Source organism: Serinus canaria, chromosome 9 (assembly GCF_022539315.1).
Source record: "Serinus canaria isolate serCan28SL12 chromosome 9, serCan2020, whole genome shotgun sequence".
Taxonomy (NCBI): domain Eukaryota; kingdom Metazoa; phylum Chordata; class Aves; order Passeriformes; family Fringillidae; genus Serinus; species Serinus canaria.
This window is the reverse complement of record NC_066323.1, coordinates 23,612,646-23,625,969: the sequence shown is the minus strand read 5'-3', so window position 1 is coordinate 23,625,969 and position 13,324 is coordinate 23,612,646. Positions and strand designations below refer to the sequence as shown.

Here is a 13,324-nt window from a genome sequence, read left to right as displayed (position 1 = left end):
GAGAGTGAAGCTAGAATGATACTTGAGGGTCAGGTCAAAAGGGAAAAACTAGGAACAGCTACCTGCTAGACTGACAAATAACATTCTTGGTGTCTGCCAGCCTGCAGCAGTACCTCAGCATAGCTGCGTCTCTGAGAAGCATTTCACTGAGCAAGGGGTCAGCCATTGCAGCAAGTGAGGGAATTTGCACAGGCAGACTCCCAGGACAGCTGTAAGGCAGCCCAGGAAGGCTGGATGAGTAATGGTGAGCCAGAGCTCCAGCACTTTCACATGCCAGGCTAGAAGTCCCCAGCCTGCAAGCTCAGCAGGATGCCCTTGCTGCAGGCTATGTTCACACCAGCCTTTGTGGCCTGCAGAAAGGGTGCATTTAAGTGAGAAAAATGATGCAAAGGGCAGATAAAAGGGATGGAGAGAAGCACAGACAATTGAACAAGGCCAGCACACTGGTTGTCCAGCCAGGCAGCAGTTCTTCAGGGCCAGCAGTTTTAAAAATATACAACAATCCACCTCTGGCTACCTGCTCCCTGCTGAAGTCTTGCCTTTTTAGATGACTGAAAAGTGAGCCCAGGGATGACACCAGAGGCAATGCAACTTTGCTGTGGCAGAGCCTGGGCAGCCACAGAGCTGTAAGAGGAAGCACAGCAGCCAGGCTGTGGCCAAGGGAGCTTCCCAGCCATCCACCCACTCCTTCCTGCTAACAGGGCAAAACACTCAAAAATATTCACCAGCATCTTTGGGAGGCAAAAGGATCAAGGGGACATGTGCCCCTGAGCAAAGCAGGACAGCAAGAGTGCCAGCTCAGGAGCACCTCTGAGAGCCCAGCACCTGCCAGACATGCACAGAGCCACCAGCTGCAGGGTGGGCAGTGTCCCTTGGCAGAGCTTGAATTCTCAGCACTAGTTCTGAAACCCATGAGCACAGAGTGATCAGACCTCCTTGCCTTTTGGTCAAAGCAGAATTTGAGGAATTCATCAACACAACATTTCTACATGGCAAGTTTAACCATCAGGAATACAAGCAGATAATTACTGAAAGAGGAAAAAGCTTGAAAGATGACAAGGTTAAGTAGGGGCCTAAAATAACCCCCAGATTCATAACAATGTAAAAGTCTTCATTAATTTATCATTAATTCTTCTTCCCTCCTAAGACAGAGGATCTATGTGGAAGGATCCTGGAGAGTGCTATAAATTAAGTACCAGCCCAGAGTTTGTCTGCCTGAAGGGATTTAATACACTCTAGTAACATCCAGGCTCCAATGTGACAGGTCTGTGCACAGCCAGTAATCACCAGACTGTGGCACCAGGAGGAGGAGGAGGCAAGAGCCTCCTCTGTCATTCAGCATCCCTCCCACTGGTAGTCAACAGAGACTTATGACTTATCTTTTTTCCTGTGAGTGAGGAATTATTTCTCCTTCCCACCTTCCCAGCTACAGCTTAACCAACAGCCTGATGGATGCTTTGGCAGAGGAAAACATCCTGCTGTCTGTAGTCTTGTAAAAGAAATGGTATTTGTTTACTGCTTCGTTGTTAATGCTGATTCATCCCAAAGCTAGAAATCTTGACACCACAACTCTTCCAGAATGCAATAAGCAAAGCCCTGCCTGTCAGGTTAATCACAGTTAAATGGAAAATCATTAAAGCCTCTGCAGAGCACAGCACCAGCCAGGAATGCCCCCAAGCCCCAAAGCCCAGAGGCTCAGATGGGGGCCAGCATGGCTGGGGGGAGGGCACAGACACTGGCTGGGGAGCAGGGACATGAACAATGCCACCACTGGCAGGGACAGCAGTACCCTCTGGTCACGTCAGTCAGATGAGAAAATGTGAGGAACAAATAAGCCAGGATGGAGCAGGTCTACCAGACACAGGGGAGGGGGATGTGAAACCCAGACAACACCACAGACCAGAGGTGGAATGGGATGCTGAAGAGCTTCAGACCAGGACTGGTCCATGAAGACCACTAAGGCAAGGACTGGAAAGCAGGCTGGGAACAAGCCTGAAGACAAGCACTGACTGGAGCAAATAAACACCTGCTATCAGGTCACTGACAGAGCCCGTGGCTCCTTCCCCTGGTCAACCAGCCAACAAATCCTGTCTGCACAGCCTAGTCTCCCCAACGAGGCTCCACAGGGAGGACAATACTTTATTGTCCATGTTTCATCCCCATGCCTGGGGATGATTCAGGCAGGATAAGCCTGTGTGATGGACAGCCCAGCTCCCTCCTCTCTCCATAAAATACACAAAAAAGAACTAATCCTGCCCCTCATTTTGTCACAGCATACTCCTCTCCCACAGCAGAAGCACTCAATGAATAACAGCACTGAAATAACGTTTTACCTGGGTGGGGTTATTTTTCCAGCAGATTTTTTTTTAAAGGTGTAGTAAATAAGGTACAAAAGCCAGATAAAGTCTCAGGAAAGGCAAACCAAAGGTGACAAAAAAGTGATTCCTGCCTTGCTTCTTTTACAGCTGCTATGAAATCAAACAAACTTTAAAATAAACTTCTCACATCCTTAGTTGCCAGACCCTGGCAGAAGGACCCATGATCAGCTCTGCACATGGGCTGAGCTCTCAGCCACAGAACTGCACTTCATGGACATCAGAAATGAGGAGAGAATTCCTGGCAGCTTCCCCAAAGAGCACCTAGAATTGGCTGAGTACCCTGTGCGTGCCTCAGCTCCCCATTTACAGAGCTGCTTTCCCACAAGCACACCATGAGCTGCAGCTGCTCACACATTTATGAGCAGCACCACGGAGGAGTCTATTGGACAACTCATGTTTCTGTTCTCAGGGCAGGGCTTAAGCACACAAGTAAAGCACAACCTCAGAGCTGCAAAAAGGAAAATGAAAACCCCACCTAACAACTATAAATACAGATCAATGATGCACAGTGAGCAAGGCAGCATCAAGCCAAGCAGCAGGTGAGGAACCACGCAGTCAGAACCTGCAGTGCACAGAGGTCAGATTTGGGCTGTATAACTTAAAAACTGTCCTGCCTTCTGAGAGCCTGGCTTTGCAAGCCCTTCTTATTTCCAGAGAAAACACAGAAGTCCTTCCACTTTCATTAAAGACCTATTCTCTTTTATTAAAGGAAGTTCTAGGACAAGTCAAGGGCTACTGCAGACCACTGGCAGTTGATTCTGTAAGTTGGCAGCTCGTGCTTAAACAGAAGGAATTGGCTCTGTGCAAATACTGTAACTTCAGCAGCACCATAGGAGAGCAAGAATCCCCAAACCACCCCTTCTGCAGAAGAGAGGCTTGGGGACCAAGAACACAGAGAGCAGCAAAGGCACTCCAGCAGAGCCTTAGTCAGGGATCTGAGACTGATGTGATCTCTGCTGCCAGACCTCAACCTCTGCTACCCAGAACAGGGGTAGGAATTGAAAATCCAGTTACTGATTGCTAGGCTGGCCACAGGCCTGGGGAAACACAGACCCAATTACCAGGACATTACTGGGATACCCTGGAGAGGAAATCCCTTGTTGCTGGACTTTGCTCCCAGGAACAGAAAAACTCACCTGTTGCAAGGCAAGCTAAAGCAGGACTTGGTCTCCCCCACACCTCCAGGATAAGATGCAACAAAAGGGACACCACCAAGCCCCACAGCCACAGCTCAAGCAGGAACCGTGCCATGGCCATGGAAAAAGATGACCTGTGCAAGTTATGGCTGAGCAAACCTCTCACCCAGCCACAGCCTCATCCCAGCAATGGCCCAGCAAGATCCTTTTCCCACACCTACCAACTTTCTCACTGCTTTCCCCAGGTACTGCAGTACCAATATTTCCATTTCAGGCCCGTCTTGCTCAAGATGAAATGAACTTCCTTGAGCCTCCACCCCAAACCAGAGACAAGGAATCTCTTTCTCCTGTGAGCAACACCAATTTAGCTTCTCCACAGACCTTTTTTAAGGGGGTAGTTTCTGCAGCTCATCTGCTCAGCACCATTACACCTACTTTTTGACACAAACACACAGCTAATAGTCTCCTGGTAACTGGCTATAAAAAAAATTCATTAGAACTACTGGTAACACCAACAGCTAAATTCAGTTTTGTGAAAAATAATACATGCAACTACAGAGAAAAGAGGCAGAATGTATTTGGACATTTGGAGAGTGGGTAGGGGTTTTCACAGTGGTATTTTTGGTTTGGGATTTTTTTTTTCACAAGAGTTTGTTTTCGTGAAACCTAAGAGAAAAAGGCGAAGATGTGGGAGGGCTAAAAGATGCTCAAGAACCAGAGAGACTGAAAGCTGTCTAAGAGATGGCTGCTTAGGAATCTGGCAGGAGCTGAAGGGGGCTACAAGGAGCAATACCAGAAGGAAGAGAAGGCTTCTAGGAGCATGCAGCTAGCCAGGAATTTGGCCAGGGGAAATGCTCCAAAACAACTTCAAGACTGTAAGACACAGCATTAAAACACTCCTCTGGGGCAATCTCAGAGGAGGGAAAGCAGGATATGATCACCTTCTCACACAGCCTGAGTTCTTCACTTCAGAAAAGCAGCCAGTGCTGGAAAAAGCAAGCCACAAACAGCCTGTGGTTACTGAAACCCTGGCAGGTGGGCTTAGGGCAGCCACGGTGGTCCACACTCTCTAAAAGTCAGCACCACCATCCTGCAGTCTCCAGCACCAGCTGGCCAAGAACAGTACAAGCACTCAGAGGAATGTGGAGGGCTGGCAAAACTCTCACAGCTGCTCCCCGCACTTACTGGGAGCCCTGAGTAGCGTTTAACCACATCCCCCGTTTGTTTTCCTCCAGGACAGGGAGTTGCAGAAACCAGGGGAAATCCACGTGGGTAGAATGCGGGAAGGAAGACCAGAGATGTTCTGACAGCAGCCACTGGTTCGATGAGCTCAGGCCCGATCCGCTCCCGGCCGAGGAGCTGAGGCCGGCTCTGGCACACGGGCAAGCTGAGCAGGGCTGGGCCAGGACAAGGGGGGACAGAGCCTGCCCCTTCCTGCCCCGCAGCCTCGGAGGCAGACGCCCCACGGAGCAGGGTGTTTCTGTGCTTGGTTCCCACCCCACGAGCGGCAGGAGAACACCTGAGGTTCACACCTGAGAACACCTCACAGATGTGAAGCCCGGGCAGCAGCAGGACAACGTTTAGGTGTGCAATTGAGCATCTGCAGCATCACCTGCAGGGTTTGAGTTGCCGTCCTCACCCAGCATAAAACCTTAGCCCAGAGGTTGCAAAGGAACAGCAGGGGGGGAAAAGGCATTTCTGCAATACCTCAAATAAGCGAGGCTTCCAGAGTGTTGTCTGCATGAAGACAGATGGGAAAAATCAAGCCAAATTAGTGCCACAAATTAATTTTAAAAGTATGAGTTAATATGCATTGCTGACCTTGGTACACTCCCACCTCTGAAGCCATGGTAAGCTTAAATTTCCTTCATTTCCATTCACTTCCAGCATGAACTAAACTAATTTTAATTAAGAGGGTCCAGGCTGAAACATAGCACCATTTCTGACATCAAATTTTCTAACTAATCCTTAATTAACCTCTCTGAATTTTTCTCCTTAGATTGCAAGCATACAATTATCCATCTAATTAAACAATTCATCCATGAATATCTAATAAACAGTTAGCCAACTGCACTCCCCTAATAACGAGGCAAGCTTCTTAACCTTGGAACACGTAGTTCATTTGAAAGAGACAGGTCTTTTGCCAAGTGATTTACGAAGTGGTAAGAAGTCTCTGAAATCAAGAGTGGAAAGGGAGAGGGGAGCGATATAACACTTGAAAATTAATTTGACTGTTACCCCAGGTGCAGACTTTAAGGGGTTCACCTCAATTTTTAAAAACACACTTCTAACCACATCCACAGAACCTAAAATAATTTCCACTCCACACCCACACTATGTTATTAAAAAATAAAACAGAAGATACAAGTAACAACTGCTCTGAAAATCAGCAGATAAATCTGAAGAAAGTTACATGGCATCCAGAAGGTTCCCCCACCTCTGTGCTCTGCTCAGCCCCCTGTAGTAAAGCAGCAGCCTGGCCGTGGTCCCACAGCACCTGCAGCCACTGCCAGCTCCAAGCTCCATCACCTTTAGATGCTACTCCATCCACAGGCTGCTGCTCAGTCTGCAGAGTCAGGACAGCTGTTCTTTAACAAGAATTAAATTAAATCTGAAGAGCCTAAAACTGCCAGTGATCCCTCACTTTGTCCCATTAGGAGAAAGTCTGACTGACCCATCACACAAGGCACTCCAGCCACTGCTCTTCCTTCCTGTCTGACTGGGGACTCCGGTGTCTCTAAAAATACCCTTTCATGTCACAGGCACAAGCAACACTTATTTCTACCAATTCCATTTTTGCCTTTGGGAATCCCCCTGTCCAACTGAAACCTGCCCCTGCAGCATTAGTTGGAAGCAAGTCATAACACATCCCTTCCTGGGGAGGAGGTTTCCCTCCACAATGGGTTCTGCTCAGAAAGGTGCAAGGCAGCTCCCCAGGCAGCCACAGACTTCACAAAATAAATGTTATCAAGCTCTGGAATGAATTTGTTAACCAGTCACTCTGATGATCTTCCCAAGAAAGCAACACTCTCATGGACATGAGCATTTGTGAAAAGTGGATTTCAAGATTGCAAGAATGGCTGTTAATAAGAAACAAGCTTCATACTCACAGACACCATCATCTGGATGAGAGCAAAACCCATCCAGCACCTTCCAGACTCTCATAAAACAAAGTATTCATCAGAACTGCCTGTGAAATACCAGCCCAGAGGAGCCAGAACACAACTTTTCCATCTTAGCTACATTTCTGCTAATGGATCTCACTCACAAAGTGTCCAACTCCCTGACAATTATTTACACTGAAGCTCTACTGGAAAAGGACAAATATAATGCTATATAAAAATGTAAGCAACACAAAAAATATAAAGCATCATAGAATCATCTTAGAAGGTTTTGGGTTGGAAGAGACCTTAAAGCTCATCTTGTTCCACCCCCTGCCATGGGCAGGGACACCTTGCACTATCCCAGGTTGCTCCAAGCCCTGTTCAGTCTGGCCTGGGACACTTCCAGGGATGGGGCATCCACAGCTTCTCTGGGCACCCTGTGCTGGGGCCTCATTGGAGGAATTTCTTCTAATATCCAATCTGAATTTACTCTCTGCCAGTTTGAAGCCATTCCTCCCTGTCCTGTCCCTCCAGGCTCTTGTGAAAAATCTCTCTCCCCCTTTCCTGCAGGCTCCCTTCAGGCACTGGAAAGCCACAAGGAGGTCACCCTGATCCCTTCTCTCCTCCAGGCTCAACAATCCCAATTCTCTCAGCCTTTCCTCACAGGAGAGGTGCTCCATCCCTCTTAATAATGCTGGTGGCCTCTTCTGGACTTGCTCCAGGAGGCCAATGTCCTTCCTGTGCTGGGGACCCCAGACCAGGTGGGGTCTCATGAGACCAACAGGAAGATTTTATCCCAACAATTACAATCTTGTACATCTAAATTTTGAATTTCTTTAAGACCCCTTGCAAGCACAAAGAATGGCAGGAACACGGGTCACAGGGATAACCAAGAATTAACACAGTGATAATCCAGCCCTGGACCAAAGTAAAATCTTGAATTTAGGAAGAATTAATCTGTGAGGGAAGGAGATAAAACCAAAAACCAACCAAAAAAATAAAATTTGACCCAACTTAGTTAAAAAAGGATCAAACCCAAATTTTCAGTCTTGCAAGGCAATGCAGCTCATGGCACGAAGATATCTTCTCTGAGAAGTTTTTTATTAATTTATTCATTTAAGATATAAACTAATTGCTTCTGGGATGCTCTATGCCTTCAGAAGAGAGCAGCTCAGGCAACAGAGCTCCACTTGCATCCTTTCCTAAAGATTCTGCCTTACAAACAAATTTAGAACAAAAAAGTCATTACTCTGATGCCGTACATGAAATGTTATTTCAAGGTGAAAGCAGGTCCTTGAGATTACCAGGAGGAAACCAGGACCACAGATGTCTTTTAGCCCCCAGGAGATCCCTTTTAGAAAGCTGTCATTGCTGCACAACTGCCACGGTATTTTCTATTGTCATTCCATCCCAGTGAAGGCCATCACATGCTCCCCACACATTTGGGACTCTGCTGGCTCACACAGGGCATTTACAGAAAGTCCAGTGAACACAGTCAGGTTGACTGGAACCCCCTGATTTCCTAATCAGCAAACACTGTACCACAAAGACACAAAGAGCAAGCTGCAATGAGTATTAAAAAATTAATCACTCCTGTCAACAACTCTTATTTTTCTGCAAAGTTTTACAGCTGAAAATCCAAACTGCTGCAGCCACTGTAAGCAGAATGGATGCAATATTAAAGAAAGGGAGCATTAGCTTGTTTCCAGTTTCCAGCAGCCCCAGGAGTCCCAGGCACAAGCTGGGCTCTGTGACAAACATGCCTGTTTTGCCTGACAAACATCCCAGGGATCAGTGTGGGATGTACAGACAGACAGGCATCCTGTGCTGGGATCTCCACAGCCTCAGCAGCACTGAGGTACCAGGAGCAGCTTTGGTCAGCTCATTTTCAGTAGATGCCAGCTCCCAGAGCTAACACACATCAGGAGTGGCACAGAGCTCCTTCTGCCTTTGTACAGACAAACCATCCCCAGGCACAGGAGTCTGGGGCACAAGGTAGAAAAGCAGAGGCCTCTCTGAACGTCAGCATACTGCTGTTAGAAGGTGAGCTCTTATGTGCAATGTTTCCAATCTCACAAACAGACCTTTTTATTTTAGCTATTTATAGAAAAAGAAACTGCAAGATGCTGTGCTGCAGCTTTACACACCAACCTCTGTTTGAGAGCGGAGGTTGTGGGAACTTGTGAGTAACACACCACAAGCAAACCCTGAAGACCACTGGATGACTTGGTGGCAGAGCTCTTAATTTCAGAGACACTCCAAGCCAAGCATCCCAGGCAAACGCATGACCTTCCAAATGCTGCAGAGGGACCAGCAAACCCCAGCTAGGCAAAGGCACCTCTTGGAACCTGCTGAGACCAAAATCTACAAGGCAGACCTCCTCTGTTCTGGTGTCACAGAAGAGCTCCTGGACAGCCACAGAGCCAAATTATGCTCCATACCCGAGATGTGCATGTGAACATGCTGCTGTACACACACACTCCACCCAGAAGGACCTTCACCATGGCCCATGCTACTGGTACGTGCTAGGAAGCACACACACACAGACCAGTACATGGATTTCTCATGGCTTCCCAGCATCCTTCAAAACAAAGACTCTACCCTGCAGAGCTGGAATCATAATGACAGATAGAAATGGGCTCAAGTGCTGCCTTAAATCAGCCAAGTCACTGCTTTGCAGACACTGTTCTGGACTCTCCTTTTCATCATCGTTCACCTCGTTGCTCTGGGAATCAGCAGGAAAACTCCTCTGCAAGTGGAGCCAGCAGATGTGCATTCAAAGCTTCTGTACAATCCCTCCCAGTGCCATCAGTGACCCACAGGGAGGGATTGTACAGAAGCTTTGGGTTCACAGCTCACCAAAGGCTGAGCTACAGCACACATTCAGGAAGGCAATAAACCTTCATTTTTACTTACAACCAAGTGGCTCAAACATGGAAGTTTTTTCCAAGGTTTTTAATCACACAAGTGATTAGAGGATCTGATAACAATGATCCCTGCTGGCTCGACATCTAATAGCACTTTATACAGAAAGCATCTCGTTTCATCTTCTAGGTTTTTTTATCAGCACAATTATAATTAAAAGAACATTCAAAGGAACCACTTGTATTTCACACTTCATTGACAAGTTACCCAGTCAAGCAGCACAGACTTCAAGCACATCTGAAGCCACCAGGAATGTTCTTCAAACACAAACATGTCCAGTCACTGGGCCACCTCACACTGGGAAGCAAAGCCTGTCCTTGGTGAAGCAGTTACAGTGAAAGCTGTAATATGTAGGTCAGCGTTCTAAGAAGGGCTGTGACTAAGACAAAGTATCAGATTGATTCATAATGCTCTCTGATTGCTAATCCTGTGCAGAATTGTGATTTACATCCCTCTTCCAAAATCTGAGGGCTACGGAAAGGTCTGGATACTTTGAAAAAGATCATCAAAACAATTCTGTCAGACCTATTACAGTGATCTTTACAAATGTTGAGTAGAGCACAGGAAAATGACATTTTCACTGGTGACTGTGCACACCACTGAAACTCTCCTGTGGAAAGGGATGAAGATCACGAGTGCAGCAGCACTTCTGCCCTTCCACAGACTGCCAGGGCAACAGGGTAAGGGTGTGAGGAGAAGCCCTGGTGATCAAAGAACTTGAGTTCAATCATGTCCTCCACATCAGTTAGCTTGAGAGCAAAGGGCAACACAACCTGGCCCATTACTATCCCTGGCTGGCTCCCCCAGCCCAGAGCAGGACAGAAGCTGGGTGAGTCTGTGCTGTGGCTGAGGTGCCTGTGTGGCTGTTGGGGACACACCCTTGGGTGCAGGGCTGCCTGTCCTCTGACAGAGGCACAGGGACATGAACCTCTGAATGCACAGCCATCAGCTCCTCTGCAGCACTGTCTCAAGGACAGTTAAGGTGCAGAACATTACTGGCTGCATCTGCTCTGCCCTTTGTTAGACCACCCCTGCCCACCTCATTCTGGCACCTCTAATTCCTCTCATGTATTCCCAGCTCCTGCAGGAGATGACTCTGCCAGCAGTCACTGCAAAACAGGGTTAAAGTCCTCACCTATTCTGTCCCTAGAAAACTAGCTCTCCATGAGCAATGATACACCAGCACTTCCACTCTTTGGTTTTAACCAAGTTACAGAGCACACAAACAGCAGCCACCAGAGTGGGCAGCCTGCTCGAAGCCACATCAACAAATATCTTTGTGTCCAGGAATTCAGTAGATATGATCAGATATTCCTCTTTTCTGAAACCCAACCTCACGTTTGCTGCCAGCAGGAGACACATACCCACCCAGCTGAGCACTGCAGCTCCCGTGATATTGGGGCAGCTCACTAATGTGAACATCTCCATTTTGAGGCCATGCATGCCTTTTGCCAGAGGCACACATTCTGGCAGAGGACCCCGCAATGTTCCCACTACACCCACAAAACACAGCTCCTTCCACTGTATTTAGCTTACCTAAGAGAAGCAACCATTAAATGAGAGAAGAAAAGCAGAGGATAGATTTCTCTGGAGCCAAGCTGCAGCCTTGCATGGCTGTCCTGTCCCCAACACCAACAGGGCACACACCTTGGCACTACAGAGCTGCTCATCCCTGCAGCACCATCACCAAACCAATTTATTTGCTGAACCAGAAGAAAACACGTGATTTGTCTCGACTCAGCAGCTGCATCACCCCCAGAGCAGTGGTTGATGCCCAGGTGAGGTGATCAGGTGCCCAGAGCAGATCAGACCTGGGGATGGCCTGCCTGCCCTCTGACATCGCCACAGGGGCTCACTCCAACCCCCCAGGCTCTCACCCTCCCACAAGAACTGCAGCTAACAGGAAAAGTCCGCCTCATTAGACACTCTTGGCCTCTGTCCCAGAGGCCTTTTGGGGAAGATTTTTTTCCTGCTAATATTCTTCCTCCTGGGGAAGATTCAGCATCACTCATATCTATATGAGTGCCTCATTCGGAGCTCCACCTAAACCTTCCCTGACACAGTGACCCAGGGCACTGTGATGAAACAAGAGGGATAAGTGTTTGTATTTTGTCCTGGATGCCAGTAGATGAGGAGGACTTTCCAAGATGCACTACCAAGGTCAGTACAATACTCAGTTTTTGCAGCAAGAGCTGAGGACAGAAAGCTGTCCTTCTCCACCTCAGTAAGACACCTTATACACACTTACCCCATTCTGCTGGGGTCTCCTTCCACTGACTCCCCTCTGAGAGCAGGAGGATGCAAGGAGCAGCCTTGCATCACAGCACTCCCATCTATTTAAAGTTATCCCAGCTCAGAAAAAGTATTCCAGGTTAGCTACCAGTCTTTAGGCAAGTGCAGTCCTGTGAATGTGCCACTAAAGGAGGAGTCACACAGAGAGAGTTAGACTCATTCCTCACACATTAATAGGCAGCTCTGGTTTCTCACTCCCTCACAGCCAAGAAAATCTCCTGCTACATCCAGCTGCTCTGCCATGGCACCTTTCCCCTTGCAGATATTTCTGTTTTGACACTGTCAGTGATTAGATCCAGTTGCAGCAAGCAGATATGGAAACAGCATAAAGCAGCAGCAGCTCCCACTCCTTCAGCCCCTGGTCCCCATCCGCTGCCCTGATTTACCAGGGGCTCATAAATGCAGGAACAGAGATTTGCCCTGAAAGACTAGTACGCGGCAGCACAAAAAACACGCTACACATTATTTATTCTCTCTGCAGCCTGACCTGCTGTGCGCTAGTAGAGACGAATGCAGCTACTTCTAAAATTACTCACAGATTAAATCCCTTGCTAGGACTGGCGGGTCCCTGCGGGCTGACCCAGGCCAGCAGGGATCTGTCAAATTCAGGAAAGGGTGAGCACAAGCCGGAGGCAGGCAGGGGCCGGGGTCTGCCTCATCCCCCGCCCATCCTCTCTCCTCGGAGCCGCCACCGGGCGGGCTCCGCAGCCACCGGGGACTTCTGTGCTGCCAAAGCGCCGGCGAGAGCAGCAGGAGCAGGGGGGACAGGCAGCCCGGGCAGCCGCCGTACACATCTGCCGCTCTTAGAAGTTTATAGTGATGGGTTATAAACATAAATAATAAGAAATAAGAAAAGTTACGCCGCAGCGGAGCTGGCGCTCGTCCGCCCCACGCTGCCCGCCGGAGCCCACTCACACCCGGAGCTCCTCACGCCAGAGCCGAGACCCCCGCGGGCGGCGGGAGCGGGCACGGCGAGGCACGGCCCTTCCCGTCCTCCCGCGGCACCTGCGACCCCCGGGACACCTCCGCCTCGCCCACCGCCGACGCTCGGCGGCTCCTTCACCGCCAGCCCGATCCCGCCGCCCCTCACTCACCGCCGCCCCTCACTCACCGCCGCCCCTCGGTCGCTCACCGCCGACTCTCGGCCGGCCCCTCACTCACAGCCGCCGCCCGCCTTTGTTGCCGCCGCCGCGGCCGAGGCATTTAAGGCGCTGAGGCGGGGGGAGGCGGGGGCCGCCAACCGGGGGAGGCGCCGCCGCCGCCAGCCCGGCTGCTCGGCGGGCACGGGGCATCCTCCTCACCCTCCGCCCCTCACGGCACAGCTGCGGGGAGGAGGAGCGGCTGCCCGGGAGCGACAGCCCCGAGCCCAGCCCGGCCGGGGGGGCGGCGGGTGGCAGCGGAGCGCAGCCCCAGCCCGATGCCGCACACGGCCGGACAAAGTGCCGCACACCCCGCAGCACCCTCGGTGCGAGCCCCAGCGCCGGCCCTG

General features: G+C 49.6%; 1 protein-coding gene across 6 annotated transcripts in view; it reads right to left on the bottom strand.

Moving 5' to 3' along the window:
* The window catches only part of ST6GAL1 (ST6 beta-galactoside alpha-2,6-sialyltransferase 1), a 45,103-nt gene extending 32,009 nt beyond the window's left edge, over positions 1-13,094 (bottom strand). For all 6 annotated transcript variants that reach the window (XM_050977903.1, XM_050977902.1, XM_050977911.1 and 3 more), the window contains exon 1: positions 12,947-13,094. The gene's annotated coding sequence lies outside the window, so the exon portion shown is untranslated. The remainder of the gene's footprint in view (positions 1-12,946) is intronic.
* Between the last annotated feature and the right edge of the window lie 230 nt (positions 13,095-13,324).